Source organism: Hippoglossus hippoglossus, chromosome 22, assembly GCF_009819705.1.
Source record: "Hippoglossus hippoglossus isolate fHipHip1 chromosome 22, fHipHip1.pri, whole genome shotgun sequence".
NCBI lineage: Eukaryota > Metazoa > Chordata > Actinopteri > Pleuronectiformes > Pleuronectidae > Hippoglossus > Hippoglossus hippoglossus.
This window is the reverse complement of record NC_047172.1, coordinates 26,200,475-26,221,280: the sequence shown is the minus strand read 5'-3', so window position 1 is coordinate 26,221,280 and position 20,806 is coordinate 26,200,475.

Here is a 20,806-nt window from a genome sequence, read left to right as displayed (position 1 = left end):
GGAGTCCCTGTCCAAAGACGTTGAGCGCTTCGACCCAAACAGCAAAGAGTCCAACATAGACGACTACCTGCGGGAGATCGAACGTTGCCTCTTGGACTTGCCTAACCCATCATTCAGAGAGAAGCTGAAGCTGGTGTGGAAAACGACAACCAGGAGCGTCCACGCATTCATGGAAACGCTTCCCCCCGGTACCAGAGATCGCTACTCCGCACTCTGTCGGGCCCTGCGAGAAGAGTACTCACTCTTCACCGACCAGGCCTCTGCCACCCTGGGTGCCTTTACGGTAATGCATAAGAAGAATGAACCTCCGAAGGAGTATTACAGACGCCTGAGGGCGGCGTACTTCCAAGGTCGCAACGCCCCTGGGTTAGAAGAAGAGACAGCCTTCAAATCCTTATTCCTGCATAACCTCCATGAGAGTGTGCGGTATGATGTCACCATGCACTGCAGAGCAGGTGACTTCACCATGCAGGAGATAAGGAGGTATTCTCAGCTAGCCTGGGAGACGCGAACACGCCCAAACAGAGCACCTGAACAGGACGCTAGAGTTCTGGGGATCCAAGTCCAACCGAATGTGGACCTGGCGCTGGAAGGTAACGAGATACCCCGCGCCAAGATGAACCCCAGAGCCGGGAACCAGGAACGTCGACCCTTCCAACAGGGTGCCACCCAGAGCCGGGGGGGTGAAGATTCAAACCAGCCCCACAATCAGGGAAGACCTCGATATCCAAGTAATTCCCAACAGAGGGGTAGGGACTGGGCCGAACGAAAAACCCATCAGTACCCAGAAAAGAAATATGGCGGTCAATATCCTCAATCTGGAAGGCCTCATGGAACACAACCTGAGAGACAATATGGGAGACAACCGGAGACCCATCGACAAATGCATCCACAAATGGAGGATGTAATACGCCGATATGTGGCAGAAGCAATAAGGAACCTTGAGGTCCCTGCCCGCTCCTCGACACCCCCAGGCCCGCAGAAGCCAGACACTGGTCCCCCATCAACGTGACTAGAACCGGTGTCCTCCGCCCCCATCTCCAGAGTTTACCTTGTCGGGTGGGAAGGATCAGGCGTTACCAGAACCCCCCCAGAGATTTTCACCACAGACACCGCTCCCTTCTTAACCTTCTTGGGCGACCTCGTCCGCAAAGGCAACGCACAGCGCATTTACACCTCAGTGGTGATAGGAGGCTGCTTCAGCCTCCTGGCCCTACTTGATTCAGGCTCCGAAATCAGCCTGATGTGCTCCAACACCTTTTCACAAGTCGAAAGAACCATGCTCTCCCTTGGAAAACCCCTGCAGATTGAAACCTGTAATATCAACATCACCAGCTACACGCAGGACCAGTCCCCCGTCACTAAACGTGCCTGGATCGATATCACCTTCCAAGAGATGAGTCTGGCCCATCCTATGTACATTTGTTCCATCGATACAGAACCACTGCTCATCGGTCAGGACTTGCTGGACCGACTTGCTCCGCTCATCGACTGCCACCAGGGACGCATTTGGGCTCAAGTCAAAAACCCCAAACCCCTCGAAACTGGTGATAGTCTTCCCACCTTAGACGGACAAGTCGCTGTCATCCAGACACCCAGCAGAATTTCACCGATGAACATGCCTCTCCCCGAGACCGACTCCAACTCGGATCCCACCTGCACCACAGCAAGTGGACCAGCCCCACTACAGGACTCGGAGAACATGTTTACAAATCATGGTTCATTCCTGTGTTCGTTGAACAATGAGAACCTTTCATTGTACAGTCCCCGCATCACCGAAGGGATCTCTCTGAACGGTGTCCTAACCTCCAACGCCCTGGTAGCTCTCTGGTCCGAAAAATCCGCCGTCAGTATGGACTTATACACTGATTTGTGCAACCTCGAACTTCCCCCTCTTTTCGTGCGACGTAGCCACCGCCTCCTCTCAGCAGAGTTACCACAAACTCCCCTCAAAGCGATCGGAATATGCGCCATCTTCATACAGATCGGAAAAAGACAGATCAGGCATTTCGTGAGCGTGGTTCCCCAACTCCACTCCTCATTCTGGGTGGGAGCGGATCTTCTCGTCCGACTCGGAACACAGTTGGACACCATCAACCAAGTCTTGTGGTCCCAGGTCAGTGCAGAGAGATACTCTCTGTCTTCTGAACCAGCCCAGATGCTCTCCGGACAAACCATCCCTCAGGCATGTCAGGTCGCCAGTGAGATTGACGTGATCATTCCTCCACGGACCGCAGGAGCTCCAATCCGGCTCAAAATCCTCAAGGGACAGAGGATACCTGGCCCACAAGCATTCTTCCAGCCATTGCCCTCCTTCCGGGAACTCAACCTGGAAATCTGTGGCACGCCGATGCTGGAGATGAACCAGCGAACAACATATGTGCTGGTCAAGAATCCCACGCAATGTCCCGTCCAGGTGAAAGCACACCAAGCGCTAGGAATGTTGATAGACAGTTCCTTCCATGACTTCGAACTGACCATACCGGTCATCGGGGAGCTTCCCCCATCTTTAGTCAAGGATGACGACGTGGACCAAGTCCTTTACACGTTTCCGACCAACATGATTGCTGTCATGCGTCATGAGACACTGAAAAACGAAGACATTTGCGGAGCCTCTCTGACAACCGAAGGGGACATGATGGTATATGCTCTGACGACTAATCTAGAACAGGATATCTCAGAGGACTCGCAACCGGAGGAACTATATCCCGGTTTTGAGGCTGAGATACAGCAACAGCTTGAAAAGGCAGACGCTCTGACATCAGAAGAACAGAGAGAAATGCTAAGAAAATTGTTTCTCGACTTCCAACCAATCTTCTCGAAGGATTCCACGGACTGTGGGGTCACTGACCTCCACACTGTGCGCATCCCCACGGACCCAAACGCGCTACCGACCTTCGTACGGCAGTACAGAATTCCATTAGCAGCATACGAGTCCATTCAAGACATCCTCGACACCCTGCTAGAGAAACGGATAATCAGGGAATGTAATTCAACTTACAATTCACCCATTTGGCCGGTGCTAAAACCAACCGGAAAGTGGCGTCTCACCATTGATTACCGTCCCCTGAACAAACAAGTTCCCCTTTACCGCTGGCCCATGATTCACCTGGATCAAGAACTGGCCAAGGTAAAAGGAGCCACGTTTTTCTCCACCGTGGACGTGGCAAACGGATTCTGGACGATGAGAGTGGACCCAGCCGACCAGTACAAACTGGCTTTCTCTTTCGGCAGCAGCCAGTATACCTGGAACCGATGCCCGTTTGGATACTCAAACTCCCCATCGGAGTTTAACATCTTCCTCCATAAGGCCATGAGCGATGCCGCAGCCCGCGGAAACCTCATTTATGTGGACGACGTCCTCATGAGGAGCCAAACCTTTGAGGAACACCTCACTGAGATCCGACATGTGCTCACTCAACTGTCCGCCGCAGGAGCCAAGTTGGCCCTCACCAAAGGCCAGTGGTGTCGCACCAAAGTGAAATACGTGGGTCTGACAGTCGGCGCGGATGGCATTGAACCCCAAGCGGGGCGGATACAAGCCATCCAGGATATCAAGGCTCCAAGTCGCTTGACAGAACTCAGGAGCTTCCTCGGGGTCTGTAACTACTCCCGCCAGTTCATCGAGGACTACGCAGAGATAGCCAGACCTCTCACCGAACTCCTTTGCAAAGACAAACCCTTCAAGTGGGAAGAACCCCAAGAACAATCTTTCCGTCAGATGAAGGCAAAACTCTGTTCGGCATCCTGTCTGGCCTACCCAGACAAAGACAAAGAATTTCATCTGGAAGCAAATTTCTCATCCCACTGTCTCAGTGCGGCCCTGGCACAGAAGTACGACACCGACAAACGTGTTGTTGCCTACGCCAGTCGACCCCTTAGCAGTGTGGAGATAAAATTCTCCGACTGCGAGAGAGCCCTCCTGGCCACAGTCTGGGCCGTAGAACACTTCCGCAGCTACATCGGAGGACAGAAAGTCATCATAGAGACGTGCCACCAACCCGTAGCCTTCCTAAACAGCCAAAGGCTGAGGGAAGGCCGAGTCACAAACAGCCGCATAGCTGCTTGGATGATGGCACTGCAAGGCTATGACATTGAGGTGAAGTACGCCCAAAACAATAAGATGGCCCTGGGTAAAGGCCTGGCTGACTGTCACCATTGCGATGAGGACGAACAGCCACCTCCCATATCTCTCCTAACAACCACTCCATCGCTGCCTTCCCACCACCGATACTATGAGGAGAACGTCTGCCAAAATCTCCCCAAGGTCTACGTTGATGGCTGCTCATTCCACCACGAGACTCAACTCCGGGCCGGAGTGGGTATCGCCTGGGTCGGCTATAACTGCAGTGAACCAGACCACTACCAACTAGGGCCCAAGACGAGTCAGTACGCAGAGATTGCCGCTATACTCATTGCTCTGCAACAAGCCGCTAAGCTGGCTATAACACAGTTGGTGATCTGCACAGATTCCAACTACGCTCGGCACAGCTTCATCTCCCATTTTCCTTTATGGAAGGAAAAGGGAATGAAGAATGCCAGAAATAAAGAGGTCAAACACTCAGAGCTTTTCCTAACCTGCGATCAACTGGTAACAGACAAAGGACTGACGGTCTACTGGAAGAAGGTCAAGGGTCACTCCCAGATCGCTGGGCAGGAAAAAGATGGAAATGACGAAGCGGACCGCCTAGCCAAGCTAGGCGCAGAACAAGGCACGCCCTGGGAACTACAGAGCGAGGGACTCCAAAGTCCCCAAACCTGTGCAGTGAACGCCATCACCCGACGACAAGCAAGAGAGAGGCAAGAGAACCCCCAAGCCTGCGACCAAATCCTGCACCTAGGCCGTAAACCTGGAGACGCAGACTTGGTTGCTATGCAGGAGCAGGACTCTGTTATCAGCGCCATCCGGCAGATAATCAAAAACCCTCCTCAGCAAGACGCACAACCCTCAACTGATGAATCCAGAGAGACAAAATCATTCCGACTGGCATTACCTCATTTAAGGCTGGAGAAAGACTTACTCATCTACGCCCGCGACGGCCAAGAACCAAACCGGTGGGTCGTCCCTATCGACCATAGGGGGGTAATGTTAGCTCATGCTCACGATTCCCCTGTCGGAGGCCACAGAGGTTACAAAGCCACGTTAGCTACACTCCAGCAAGTCGTGTACTGGCCATCAATGGCAACCGACACCCAGGCATATGTACGAGGGTGTCTCACCTGTTGTCAGTTCCAACCTTCACGACCACTGAGTCGAGCCCCACTTCAAGGAAGGGGGGTGACATTTCCATGGTCCCACCTCCAGATCGACTGGATTGGACCAGTCCCAAAATCCTCACGAGGTAACAAGTACCTTCTCACGGTTACCTGCGCCTTCACTAAATGGGTGGAATGCCTCCCAGCGCCCAATGACACGGCCGTCACCACAGCAGTCCTACTGTTGAATCATGTGTTCAGTCGCTGGGGCCTACCACTCTCCATTGACTCAGATCGTGGAACCCATTTCACCTCAAACGTCATGACCTCCCTATGCGACGTCCTGGGAGTCGAAGTCAGGTTCCACATCTCTCATCACCCCCAATCATCGGGCCAAGTTGAGCGTGCCAATCGGACCATTATCCACATGTTAAAGAAGTACGTGGGAAGTAATGGCAAGGACTGGGATGTGAAACTTCCCCTAGTATTAATGGCAATCAGGTCCACTCCGCACCGCTCCACAGGGGTCACACCCTTTGAAATGATGACAGGAAGGCAAATGACTCTCCCCCTGCACCTGTTGTACCAGGCTGAAGACCTCAGTGTTATGACCGCATACACTGCCCACCAATACGTGGCAGAGCTGCGTGACCACCTCAAGGCAACATTTGCCTTGGCACAGGAAAACCTGGAGGCCAGTGTGAAAGCTTCGAAGGCCTACTATGATAGGAAAACATCCCACCGTGAATACCAAGTGAAGGACAAGGTGTTCTATTTCAAGTTCATACGACCAGTGGGGGTTTCCAAGAAATTCCTCCCCAGCTGGATAGGTCCCTTCGAGATCGTGGGAAAACTCTCACCGGTAGCATACCGAATCAGGATCCCGAAAGAGAGAAGACCACCCACATACAAATGGGTCCATGCAAACCAGATCAAACCGTATGAACCTTCCCCAATCTCAGGAGCGGACGCTGCCCCCACACCTGATAGGGGGGAGCAATCCCGACTCCAACAGGGAGACCAGTAAAATCACTCACACCATCAATAGCCGCATTGCGTCAACTCATACCGTCAGCATGCACTAGATATCCTTTTCGTTCCACGCCCCATAGTAACTAAGGTTTGTTTGTTTCAGGATGATACTCCTTTGGATCCTTGGCATGTTCCTCAGTCCACAAATGGTTCGACCTGTTCAAGTGATTGAACAAGGCCCACCAACCGGCATTGTTCTTCAGAACACACCTGGACTCCTCATCACCCGTTGTGGACTCTACACCCAAAGGGTCTACGTACGACTGGACCCCTGGGATGTGTACCGAAAGCACGTCCATAAACCCCCACGGTTGACGGAGGGGAGTTTAAGTGTAATCCACAGGACACAAGACGCAGTGGAACATGCAAAGCAGACCACTGTGCATATTCTCGAGCAACTGCAAAAGTTGCTGGTCACTGAGAAAGATCTCAGTAACCAAAATAGACCAAAAAGGTTCCTTGGGGCCCTAGTCGCTGCAGCATCAGCTATCGGGTCCCTTTTCTCTATTGGCCTATCAGTAACTAACTCAATCAGTCTCGGTGCACTCCACAGACACATGAGTGAGCTAGACGAGGAAATGCCAGAAATCCAACAGAGACTTAACCTCCAACAAGAGCAGTTACAGGACCTGGGCGCCACACTCCAGGGCACGGTACTTGCTGTGAACCTCCACTCTACTCTCCTAAACCATACCTTGTATGCCTTAAATACTCTGTCAATAGTCGTGAGAGATGAAATAACGTATGTTCAGGTAGTGAAAGACTTAATGCAGGACCTCGTGAGAGAAGTTAGCTCCACGGTTAACAGTCTGAGCGCCGGTAGGATCCCCACCTACTTGGTTTCCTTAGAACTCGTCGAGAGCATCCTAAAGTCCGCTACCACTACGGTTGTGCAGTCTTCTCAGGTACATTTGGCATTCAATCTTGGCAGTGCAATCCCAATATCGGTAGATCCGCAGAACTTAGAAATAGGATTCATCATAAATCTACCGGTTATTGAACAACAGAACGTGTACCGTCTGAAGTCCGTTCTAAATGTTGGGTTTTGGCAGGATAACACACATATTCATCTCAAAACACCACCACTACTCGCCTACCACGACGAAAACCCCTCGCTCTATCTCATCCCAAATTTAAGTTTATGCACAAAAACAAAGGACATCCATTGGATTTGTCCCAGCACCCCTTTTATCAGGGATGCCACAAATTACCTCTGTGGTCTGCGATCCGACGCCCCAGAACAAAAGTGCCAAGGCCGTATGTCCACCAGAAATGAGGAAACACCAACTAGAGTAGAGCGAGCCGGTAACAAATGGTTGGTTAATACACCCGCCACTGAAGCCATAATGGCCTATGACCGTCATGATACATCCACAAAACTAAGCCTGACCAACCAGACGATGTTTGTAGTGGTTCCCCAAGGAGCCACTATACATATTGGTGACATTGTCCTCCATCATCTCAACTCCGACAGACACGATGTGGAGATTGAGATCTTGGACGCCTTTAGAGGTCACAATCTTACGATTGACACAACCATCCAACAACAGCTCATAGCTGAGGGGACAAAGGAGGTAAGGTTCAGTGTCAAACCAACTGGACTTACCACCAAATTGGGTAAACACCCTAGTCGGTCACCAACGTATGTAGAACATCCCATTAGCCTGGTCGCTCTTGTGCTGCTCCTTAGTGGTTGGATCATCACGTCATTGGTGGCTTATCGGATGTATAAATATATTCAGAAACTTCAGGCAAAATTGGATTCACTTTTCCTCGTTCCACCGAGAACGGCTGCGACAGTGTCTACTTTTTCCCAAGACACAGCTTACTAACATATATGTTTCCTGCTGCTCCTTTTTCCCTTTCTTTTCATTTCACGCTCACATCAATTCATGGATAGGTGACAATGACTGCCGATCGCATTATGTGAAAGTGAAATTGTGTGCCGTATTTAGAAATATTATATAGCCTCTGTCTGCCCAGACATTTTGTTATGCCTCTGTCTGCCCAGACATTTTGTTTTGCCTCTGTATGCCCAGACATTTACAGTCTCTCTGCCCAGATTATGCCTCATGAAATGAACTAACATTAACTGCTTCAACCTCACTCAGGGATTACCTTTCCGTGGATTATAATTGAACCCTCGACCCTAGGGTTTGCCCTGGAAACTGTGGCCAATGCCCCACTCTCCAGACCAAAGGGGGGATGTTGGGGATCGAGCCTAGACAAAGGGTCGTAAATGAGGCCTGCGTGTGCTTTTCAAAGCCCTGTCTAGAGTTTTGCTCTCTCAGGAGACAACCCTCCCGAGATTTGACAGAGCAGCCATGTTGTCTTGACCGGGGCCTGAGGTCAACTTGGGCCTTCTATTGGCCGAGAGCCAACAAGACCCCCGGCCCTCTCCAGGAGGGAGGCCGGACAATTCTCAGGTAATAAATACCGAGAGCTCCCCCAAATCAGGGCTCATTCCCCGTGCACTGAAGATAGGACCAGAACCTCTCCAGGTTCCCTCCAGATGATCCAGACACTTAAGGGAGCAACCACAAACGTTTGTAGTTTTTATATTTTTTTTCTCCTTTAAAGTTCATTCAACCTCTTTTAATTTTTCACTTGAACTTTACTCTGAAAGGACCGCAGCAAAAGTCGAATACTCGCCGGCCGAGTTATCCACAGACTTTTCCTCCGCTCCCACAAATCATAGCTGCTCCGCCGCTATTCATCCCTGCAGAAGAGCAAGTTTATATTCGCCAAGGCATTGAGACTTTTCGCCACGGAGAACGAGACCGATTTCTCTCCACTTTCCGGCCGCAGCTTTGCCCCGCTGCCATCACACGAAGCAGCTGATCACTGTTTCCGACGGCCACGAACCAAATCCACTCGTCTTCCCGGAACGCGCCGCTCGCGCACGAACCAACCGCGGAACATCGACAAGTAAGAGGCTTATGTCTGGGCAGAGACTAGTTTAATTATTAGTGTGTTACTATTTGAGCGTACATTTGTGTGAGACCGCTGTGTCTAATTCTATCTACATTGTGCCCGCGCGTCGTGACGTATTCGGCAGTTCCGGCTACGTCACCGCGTTGTGTTACCGTCAGACCGACTTTGCGGAGATTCTAACCTATTAAAAGATCGGTACACAGCGGAACGGATCTTAGTTCGTTCGCTTGGGTACCGAGTGGTAGAGTTCCCGCAAAGCTGTCTCTGGCGGTGTTTGAGATCTCCTCTGATAAATTAGTGTATAACTTTTCCTTCCTCTCTCTCTTCTCTCCTAAATCCGCCTGCATGCACGTCCGAACTGCATCCCCGCACTTCACGTCTTATATACATTCTAGAATCTAGATAGTGCGATCGCATCTCGACGCCACTCGGCGCTTTTAACCACGAGATAGATCAAGTAACCTTTGTCCACCATTCCCTTGTGGTCAAACCACATGGTGCACCGCCATTTTGTAACCCGACACCACGTGTAACTTGTACGCCATTTTTGATTTCGTAACCCCACACCACGGCTTTAGACGCCATCTTGTCTCCATCTTCCCCGTACATATACACACACACACCCACCCACACACACACAGAGACACACGCACACACACATACTCGCCTCCGGGTAGACACATTGGAGGCATTACATATGTGTTACGATTGTAATAGATGCTTGTGGTGTTTTATCTTTGATATAGTGGGTTTGCTGTGATAATAGTCATTGAGTTACATTGATGTCATTATCCTAAATAAATCCCCTTTTATATTTAAAGTACCGGTATTTTTGTGATTCTTTGTGCATATGTATATGTGAATACAGCTGGATTATGACTGCCTGTGCTCGAACTTAAAACCTTCACTGTTCATTATATAATCATTAATAGGAAATATTGAGATTTCTAATTGAACTTTTCAGATTATGAGACTGATCTTTATTGACTGATTGTTGGTCCCTGATTCCAGGGTGGTGCCCCGTCTTTGATAAATTATAATTACAACTTTTATTATTCTTAATTGATAATTTTATTGTTTTTCATTAATTATTTCATTATTCTTAATTGATAACTCTATCATTTTTAATTAAGTATTTTATTATTTTAATTAAATAATTTTATTTATTTTAATAATCATATTTTATGATTATTGAAAATTAGCCAACATCCAGTCTACCTACTATTGCACAACATAATTGGTGCCCCGTGTGAGGCAATCTTATTCCAGCTGTGTCATAATATTTGTGTATAAAATCCAATAAAAATTTTGGGAAAATTAAAAATATTAATTTTTTTTTTTATTTACTTTAATTTTTTTTTAATTTGGATTAATTTGATTAATTATTATTATTAATTTTTTTTTTTTTTTTTTAACTTTTTTTTTTCCCCTTGCACCATTGCCAACAGGTATACTAGTGCTTCGTGTAACCGTGGTTGGCTGCTTACTGCATAGTAGTGGTTGTGTCATTTTGATGACCGATAAATAATAATTAATTTTAGAGAAAGACATAATTTTAGAAATTAATTTTTCTTTGATAATTTGTATTGTTTAAATTCCCCTTGCTAAGCAGACGCTGTGTAACTGTGGTGGGTTGCTGACTGCGTTTCAGTGGTTAGTAGCTTTTATTGAAGAGATTCTACATGCTTTTTTGATTTCGAGGAAACTCACAACTATCTAGGATTGAGCCGCCGAGCTATCCTAGACAGTAAAACACAGGGTAAAGCTCACCTGTGCCTTGGCTGTGTTTTGTACACGTACGCATTGCACCCGCTCGGTGTAAAAGCAAGTTAAATCCGTCCACCAAGTGTTTTGTTGCAATCACAAAGATGAGTAACAAAGATCACCGTGAGACAAGGGCTCCTTCAGGGCCAGGCGACCTGTCAGAAATGGTCGCCGGTCTCATAAAGATGTCGGTTGATGATGTGAGTGATTTGAGTGGTTACGATATGAGTACCTGCGATCGAAAGATCGAGGAACTGACGAGATACATCGATAACCCCATTGGTCCAACACAGACAATACCCCAAGTTCTGGGTCAACTGACCCTCCTGTATAACCAGAAAGCCAAGCTGCAAACCCAGGAACATGCGGAGGAGCTAATGGCCATGCAGACAGTATGTCGGAAGGAGCAGGAGACAAATTCCCACCTGCGGCACACACTACAGGAGTGCGAAAGACGGTGCGAGCAAACCCAAGAAGAACATGACCAATCCAGGCAGGAGTGCGAGTTTCTGCGTGCGCAGGTCCAAGCTCAGGATCAGGAGAAAGGGGGGAAGAGCCCAAGAAGGCTGGCCTCCCCCGAACCGATATCCTGGACGACAGGGTTCGGAGCTGACGCCCTTCCCGACGGAGCCAGCAGAAGCAAGACACTGGGAGGGCAGCTGCGAACACAGCTGCGTGACCCTCAGGCAGAGGAAGCTGTGCTCTGGAAGGCCCAACACGCCCCACACGTCCAGCAGACGATCACCCCAGCCAACGCAGCGTCTAGGGGGGAGAAAAAGGCAACCCCTGGAAGTGCAGTGACTTGGGACTACCAAACACCTCCAGCACACCCAGCCCGGAGCCACCCTGCTCCAGACTATGACGACAGAAGGACTCCGCCCTGGAGGGCTGGAGGATACTCTCAGTTGGCAAGAGACCTGATGGGCTGTGAACCCCCGCCTGCCGCTCGGGCGTACGCGCATTATGGCTCACGACCGCGTCCTGGCGAGTCCCCCATTCCCGGTGCAGGGCGAGAATATGGTGACTACGATGATCAATACCGTGGTGGATACGAGTCAGAAGACTCTGATGGTCCCGCACCCGCTCGGAGAGAGGGAATCCGCACCCGACAGCTGGAGTCCCTGTCCAAAGACGTTGAGCGCTTCGACCCAAACAGCAAAGAGTCCAACATAGACGACTACCTGCGGGAGATCGAACGTTGCCTCTTGGACTTGCCTAACCCATCATTCAGAGAGAAGCTGAAGCTGGTGTGGAAAACGACAACCAGGAGCGTCCACGCATTCATGGAAACGCTTCCCCCCGGTACCAGAGATCGCTACTCCGCACTCTGTCGGGCCCTGCGAGAAGAGTACTCACTCTTCACCGACCAGGCCTCTGCCACCCTGGGTGCCTTTACGGTAATGCATAAGAAGAATGAACCTCCGAAGGAGTATTACAGACGCCTGAGGGCGGCGTACTTCCAAGGTCGCAACGCCCCTGGGTTAGAAGAAGAGACAGCCTTCAAATCCTTATTCCTGCATAACCTCCACGAGAGTGTGCGGTATGATGTCACCATGCACTGCAGAGCAGGTGACTTCACCATGCAGGAGATAAGGAGGTATTCTCAGCTAGCCTGGGAGACGCGAACACGCCCAAACAGAGCACCTGAACAGGACGCTAGAGTTCTGGGGATCCAAGTCCAACCGAATGTGGACCTGGCGCTGGAAGGTAACGAGATACCCCGCGCCAAGATGAACCCCAGAGCCGGGAACCAGGAACGTCGACCCTTCCAACAGGGTGCCACCCAGAGCCGGGGGGGTGAAGATTCAAACCAGCCCCACAATCAGGGAAGACCTCGATATCCAAGTAATTCCCAACAGAGGGGTAGGGACTGGGCCGAACGAAAAACCCATCAGTACCCAGAAAAGAAATATGGCGGTCAATATCCTCAATCTGGAAGGCCTCATGGAACACAACCTGAGAGACAATATGGGAGACAACCGGAGACCCATCGACAAATGCATCCACAAATGGAGGATGTAATACGCCGATATGTGGCAGAAGCAATAAGGAACCTTGAGGTCCCTGCCCGCTCCTCGACACCCCCAGGCCCGCAGAAGCCAGACACTGGTCCCCCATCAACGTGACTAGAACCGGTGTCCTCCGCCCCCATCTCCAGAGTTTACCTTGTCGGGTGGGAAGGATCAGGCGTTACCAGAACCCCCCCAGAGATTTTCACCACAGACACCGCTCCCTTCTTAACCTTCTTGGGCGACCTCGTCCGCAAAGGCAACGCACAGCGCATTTACACCTCAGTGGTGATAGGAGGCTGCTTCAGCCTCCTGGCCCTACTTGATTCAGGCTCCGAAATCAGCCTGATGTGCTCCAACACCTTTTCACAAGTCGAAAGAACCATGCTCTCCCTTGGAAAACCCCTGCAGATTGAAACCTGTAATATCAACATCACCAGCTACACGCAGGACCAGTCCCCCGTCACTAAACGTGCCTGGATCGATATCACCTTCCAAGAGATGAGTCTGGCCCATCCTATGTACATTTGTTCCATCGATACAGAACCACTGCTCATCGGTCAGGACTTGCTGGACCGACTTGCTCCGCTCATCGACTGCCACCAGGGACGCATTTGGGCTCAAGTCAAAAACCCCAAACCCCTCGAAACTGGTGATAGTCTTCCCACCTTAGACGGACAAGTCGCTGTCATCCAGACACCCAGCAGAATTTCACCGATGAACATGCCTCTCCCCGAGACCGACTCCAACTCGGATCCCACCTGCACCACAGCAAGTGGACCAGCCCCACTACAGGACTCGGAGAACATGTTTACAAATCATGGTTCATTCCTGTGTTCGTTGAACAATGAGAACCTTTCATTGTACAGTCCCCGCATCACCGAAGGGATCTCTCTGAACGGTGTCCTAACCTCCAACGCCCTGGTAGCTCTCTGGTCCGAAAAATCCGCCGTCAGTATGGACTTATACACTGATTTGTGCAACCTCGAACTTCCCCCTCTTTTCGTGCGACGTAGCCACCGCCTCCTCTCAGCAGAGTTACCACAAACTCCCCTCAAAGCGATCGGAATATGCGCCATCTTCATACAGATCGGAAAAAGACAGATCAGGCATTTCGTGAGCGTGGTTCCCCAACTCCACTCCTCATTCTGGGTGGGAGCGGATCTTCTCGTCCGACTCGGAACACAGTTGGACACCATCAACCAAGTCTTGTGGTCCCAGGTCAGTGCAGAGAGATACTCTCTGTCTTCTGAACCAGCCCAGATGCTCTCCGGACAAACCATCCCTCAGGCATGTCAGGTCGCCAGTGAGATTGACGTGATCATTCCTCCACGGACCGCAGGAGCTCCAATCCGGCTCAAAATCCTCAAGGGACAGAGGATACCTGGCCCACAAGCATTCTTCCAGCCATTGCCCTCCTTCCGGGAACTCAACCTGGAAATCTGTGGCACGCCGATGCTGGAGATGAACCAGCGAACAACATATGTGCTGGTCAAGAATCCCACGCAATGTCCCGTCCAGGTGAAAGCACACCAAGCGCTAGGAATGTTGATAGACAGTTCCTTCCATGACTTCGAACTGACCATACCGGTCATCGGGGAGCTTCCCCCATCTTTAGTCAAGGATGACGACGTGGACCAAGTCCTTTACACGTTTCCGACCAACATGATTGCTGTCATGCGTCATGAGACACTGAAAAACGAAGACATTTGCGGAGCCTCTCTGACAACCGAAGGGGACATGATGGTATATGCTCTGACGACTAATCTAGAACAGGATATCTCAGAGGACTCGCAACCGGAGGAACTATATCCCGGTTTTGAGGCTGAGATACAGCAACAGCTTGAAAAGGCAGACGCTCTGACATCAGAAGAACAGAGAGAAATGCTAAGAAAATTGTTTCTCGACTTCCAACCAATCTTCTCGAAGGATTCCACGGACTGTGGGGTCACTGACCTCCACACTGTGCACATCCCCACGGACCCAAACGCGCTACCGACCTTCGTACGGCAGTACAGAATTCCATTAGCAGCATACGAGTCCATTCAAGACATCCTCGACACCCTGCTAGAGAAACGGATAATCAGGGAATGTAATTCAACTTACAATTCACCCATTTGGCCGGTGCTAAAACCAACCGGAAAGTGGCGTCTCACCATTGATTACCGTCCCCTGAACAAACAAGTTCCCCTTTACCGCTGGCCCATGATTCACCTGGATCAAGAACTGGCCAAGGTAAAAGGAGCCACGTTTTTCTCCACCGTGGACGTGGCAAACGGATTCTGGACGATGAGAGTGGACCCAGCCGACCAGTACAAACTGGCTTTCTCTTTCGGCAGCAGCCAGTATACCTGGAACCGATGCCCGTTTGGATACTCAAACTCCCCATCGGAGTTTAACATCTTCCTCCATAAGGCCATGAGCGATGCCGCAGCCCGCGGAAACCTCATTTATGTGGACGACGTCCTCATGAGGAGCCAAACCTTTGAGGAACACCTCACTGAGATCCGACATGTGCTCACTCAACTGTCCGCCGCAGGAGCCAAGTTGGCCCTCACCAAAGGCCAGTGGTGTCGCACCAAAGTGAAATACGTGGGTCTGACAGTCGGCGCGGATGGCATTGAACCCCAAGCGGGGCGGATACAAGCCATCCAGGATATCAAGGCTCCAAGTCGCTTGACAGAACTCAGGAGCTTCCTCGGGGTCTGTAACTACTCCCGCCAGTTCATCGAGGACTACGCAGAGATAGCCAGACCTCTCACCGAACTCCTTTGCAAAGACAAACCCTTCAAGTGGGAAGAACCCCAAGAACAATCTTTCCGTCAGATGAAGGCAAAACTCTGTTCGGCATCCTGTCTGGCCTACCCAGACAAAGACAAAGAATTTCATCTGGAAGCAAATTTCTCATCCCACTGTCTCAGTGCGGCCCTGGCACAGAAGTACGACACCGACAAACGTGTTGTTGCCTACGCCAGTCGACCCCTTAGCAGTGTGGAGATAAAATTCTCCGACTGCGAGAGAGCCCTCCTGGCCACAGTCTGGGCCGTAGAACACTTCCGCAGCTACATCGGAGGACAGAAAGTCATCATAGAGACGTGCCACCAACCCGTAGCCTTCCTAAACAGCCAAAGGCTGAGGGAAGGCCGAGTCACAAACAGCCGCATAGCTGCTTGGATGATGGCACTGCAAGGCTATGACATTGAGGTGAAGTACGCCCAAAACAATAAGATGGCCCTGGGTAAAGGCCTGGCTGACTGTCACCATTGCGATGAGGACGAACAGCCACCTCCCATATCTCTCCTAACAACCACTCCATCGCTGCCTTCCCACCACCGATACTATGAGGAGAACGTCTGCCAAAATCTCCCCAAGGTCTACGTTGATGGCTGCTCATTCCACCACGAGACTCAACTCCGGGCCGGAGTGGGTATCGCCTGGGTCGGCTATAACTGCAGTGAACCAGACCACTACCAACTAGGGCCCAAGACGAGTCAGTACGCAGAGATTGCCGCTATACTCATTGCTCTGCAACAAGCCGCTAAGCTGGCTATAACACAGTTGGTGATCTGCACAGATTCCAACTACGCTCGGCACAGCTTCATCTCCCATTTTCCTTTATGGAAGGAAAAGGGAATGAAGAATGCCAGAAATAAAGAGGTCAAACACTCAGAGCTTTTCCTAACCTGCGATCAACTGGTAACAGACAAAGGACTGACGGTCTACTGGAAGAAGGTCAAGGGTCACTCCCAGATCGCTGGGCAGGAAAAAGATGGAAATGACGAAGCGGACCGCCTAGCCAAGCTAGGCGCAGAACAAGGCACGCCCTGGGAACTACAGAGCGAGGGACTCCAAAGTCCCCAAACCTGTGCAGTGAACGCCATCACCCGACGACAAGCAAGAGAGAGGCAAGAGAACCCCCAAGCCTGCGACCAAATCCTGCACCTAGGCCGTAAACCTGGAGACGCAGACTTGGTTGCTATGCAGGAGCAGGACTCTGTTATCAGCGCCATCCGGCAGATAATCAAAAACCCTCCTCAGCAAGACGCACAACCCTCAACTGATGAATCCAGAGAGACAAAATCATTCCGACTGGCATTACCTCATTTAAGGCTGGAGAAAGACTTACTCATCTACGCCCGCGACGGCCAAGAACCAAACCGGTGGGTCGTCCCTATCGACCATAGGGGGGTAATGTTAGCTCATGCTCACGATTCCCCTGTCGGAGGCCACAGAGGTTACAAAGCCACGTTAGCTACACTCCAGCAAGTCGTGTACTGGCCATCAATGGCAACCGACACCCAGGCATATGTACGAGGGTGTCTCACCTGTTGTCAGTTCCAACCTTCACGACCACTGAGTCGAGCCCCACTTCAAGGAAGGGGGGTGACATTTCCATGGTCCCACCTCCAGATCGACTGGATTGGACCAGTCCCAAAATCCTCACGAGGTAACAAGTACCTTCTCACGGTTACCTGCGCCTTCACTAAATGGGTGGAATGCCTCCCAGCGCCCAATGACACGGCCGTCACCACAGCAGTCCTACTGTTGAATCATGTGTTCAGTCGCTGGGGCCTACCACTCTCCATTGACTCAGATCGTGGAACCCATTTCACCTCAAACGTCATGACCTCCCTATGCGACGTCCTGGGAGTCGAAGTCAGGTTCCACATCTCTCATCACCCCCAATCATCGGGCCAAGTTGAGCGTGCCAATCGGACCATTATCCACATGTTAAAGAAGTACGTGGGAAGTAATGGCAAGGACTGGGATGTGAAACTTCCCCTAGTATTAATGGCAATCAGGTCCACTCCGCACCGCTCCACAGGGGTCACACCCTTTGAAATGATGACAGGAAGGCAAATGACTCTCCCCCTGCACCTGTTGTACCAGGCTGAAGACCTCAGTGTTATGACCGCATACACTGCCCACCAATACGTGGCAGAGCTGCGTGACCACCTCAAGGCAACATTTGCCTTGGCACAGGAAAACCTGGAGGCCAGTGTGAAAGCTTCGAAGGCCTACTATGATAGGAAAACATCCCACCGTGAATACCAAGTGAAGGACAAGGTGTTCTATTTCAAGTTCATACGACCAGTGGGGGTTTCCAAGAAATTCCTCCCCAGCTGGATAGGTCCCTTCGAGATCGTGGGAAAACTCTCACCGGTAGCATACCGAATCAGGATCCCGAAAGAGAGAAGACCACCCACATACAAATGGGTCCATGCAAACCAGATCAAACCGTATGAACCTTCCCCAATCTCAGGAGCGGACGCTGCCCCCACACCTGATAGGGGGGAGCAATCCCGACTCCAACAGGGAGACCAGTAAAATCACTCACACCATCAATAGCCGCATTGCGTCAACTCATACCGTCAGCATGCACTAGATATCCTTTTCGTTCCACGCCCCATAGTAACTAAGGTTTGTTTGTTTCAGGATGATACTCCTTTGGATCCTTGGCATGTTCCTCAGTCCACAAATGGTTCGACCTGTTCAAGTGATTGAACAAGGCCCACCAACCGGCATTGTTCTTCAGAACACACCTGGACTCCTCATCACCCGTTGTGGACTCTACACCCAAAGGGTCTACGTACGACTGGACCCCTGGGATGTGTACCGAAAGCACGTCCATAAACCCCCACGGTTGACGGAGGGGAGTTTAAGTGTAATCCACAGGACACAAGACGCAGTGGAACATGCAAAGCAGACCACTGTGCATATTCTCGAGCAACTGCAAAAGTTGCTGGTCACTGAGAAAGATCTCAGTAACCAAAATAGACCAAAAAGGTTCCTTGGGGCCCTAGTCGCTGCAGCATCAGCTATCGGGTCCCTTTTCTCTATTGGCCTATCAGTAACTAACTCAATCAGTCTCGGTGCACTCCACAGACACATGAGTGAGCTAGACGAGGAAATGCCAGAAATCCAACAGAGACTTAACCTCCAACAAGAGCAGTTACAGGACCTGGGCGCCACACTCCAGGGCACGGTACTTGCTGTGAACCTCCACTCTACTCTCCTAAACCATACCTTGTATGCCTTAAATACTCTGTCAATAGTCGTGAGAGATGAAATAATGTATGTTCAGGTAGTGAAAGACTTAATGCAGGACCTCGTGAGAGAAGTTAGCTCCACGGTTAACAGTCTGAGCGCCGGTAGGATCCCCACCTACTTGGTTTCCTTAGAACTCGTCGAGAGCATCCTAAAGTCCGCTACCACTACGGTTGTGCAGTCTTCTCAGGTACATTTGGCATTCAATCTTGGCAGTGCAATCCCAATATCGGTAGATCCGCAGAACTTAGAAATAGGATTCATCATAAATCTACCGGTTATTGAACAACAGAACGTGTACCGTCTGAAGTCCGTTCTAAATGTTGGGTTTTGGCAGGATAACACACATATTCATCTCAAAACACCACCACTACTCGCCTACCACGACGAAAACCCCTCGCTCTATCTCATCCCAAATTTAAGTTTATGCACAAAAACAAAGGACATCCATTGGATTTGTCCCAGCACCCCTTTTATCAGGGATGCCACAAATTACCTCTGTGGTCTGCGATCCGACGCCCCAGAACAAAAGTGCCAAGGCCGTATGTCCACCAGAAATGAGGAAACACCAACTAGAGTAGAGCGAGCCGGTAACAAATGGTTGGTTAATACACCCGCCACTGAAGCCATAATGGCCTATGACCGTCATGATACATCCACAAAACTAAGCCTGACCAACCAGACGATGTTTGTAGTGGTTCCCCAAGGAGCCACTATACATATTGGTGACATTGTCCTCCATCATCTCAACTCCGACAGACACGATGTGGAGATTGAGATCTTGGACGCCTTTAGAGGTCACAATCTTACGATTGACACAACCATCCAACAACAGCTCATAGCTGAGGGGACAAAGGAGGTAAGGTTCAGTGTCAAACCAACTGGACTTACCACCAAATTGGGTAAACACCCTAGTCGGTCACCAACGTATGTAGAACATCCCATTAGCCTGGTCGCTCTTGTGCTGCTCCTTAGTGGTTGGATCATCACGTCATTGGTGGCTTATCGGATGTATAAATATATTCAGAAACTTCAGGCAAAATTGGATTCACTTTTCTTCGTTCCACCGAGAACGGCTGCGACAGTGTCTACTTTTTCCCAAGACACAGCTTACTAACATATATGTTTCCTGCTGCTCCTTTTTCCCTTTCTTTTCATTTCACGCTCACATCAATTCATGGATAGGTGACAATGACTGCCGATCGCATTATGTGAAAGTGAAATTGTGTGCCGTATTTAGAAATATTATATAGCCTCTGTCTGCCCAGACATTTTGTTATGCCTCTGTCTGCCCAGACATTTTGTTTTGCCTCTGTATGCCCAGACATTTACAGTCTCTCTGCCCAGATTATGCCTCATGAAATGAACTAACATTAACTGCTTCAACCTCACTCAGGGATTACCTTTCCGTGGATTATAATTGAACCCTCGACCCTAGGGTTTGCCCTGGAAACTGTGGCCAATGCCCCACTCTCCAGACCAAAGGGGGGATGTTGGGGATCGAGCCTAGACAAAGGGTCGTAAATGAGGCCTGCGTGTGCTTTTCAAAGCCCTGTCTAGAGTTTTGCTCTCTCAGGAGACAACCCTCCCGAGATTTGACAGAGCAGCCATGTTGTCTTGACCGGGGCCTGAGGTCAACTTGGGCCTTCTATTGGCCGAGAGCCAACAAGACCCCCGGCCCTCTCCAGGAGGGAGGCCGGACAATTCTCAGGTAATAAATACCGAGAGCTCCCCCAAATCAGGGCTCATTCCCCGTGCACTGAAGATAGGACCAGAACCTCTCCAGGTTCCCTCCAGATGATCCAGACACTTAAGGGAGCAAC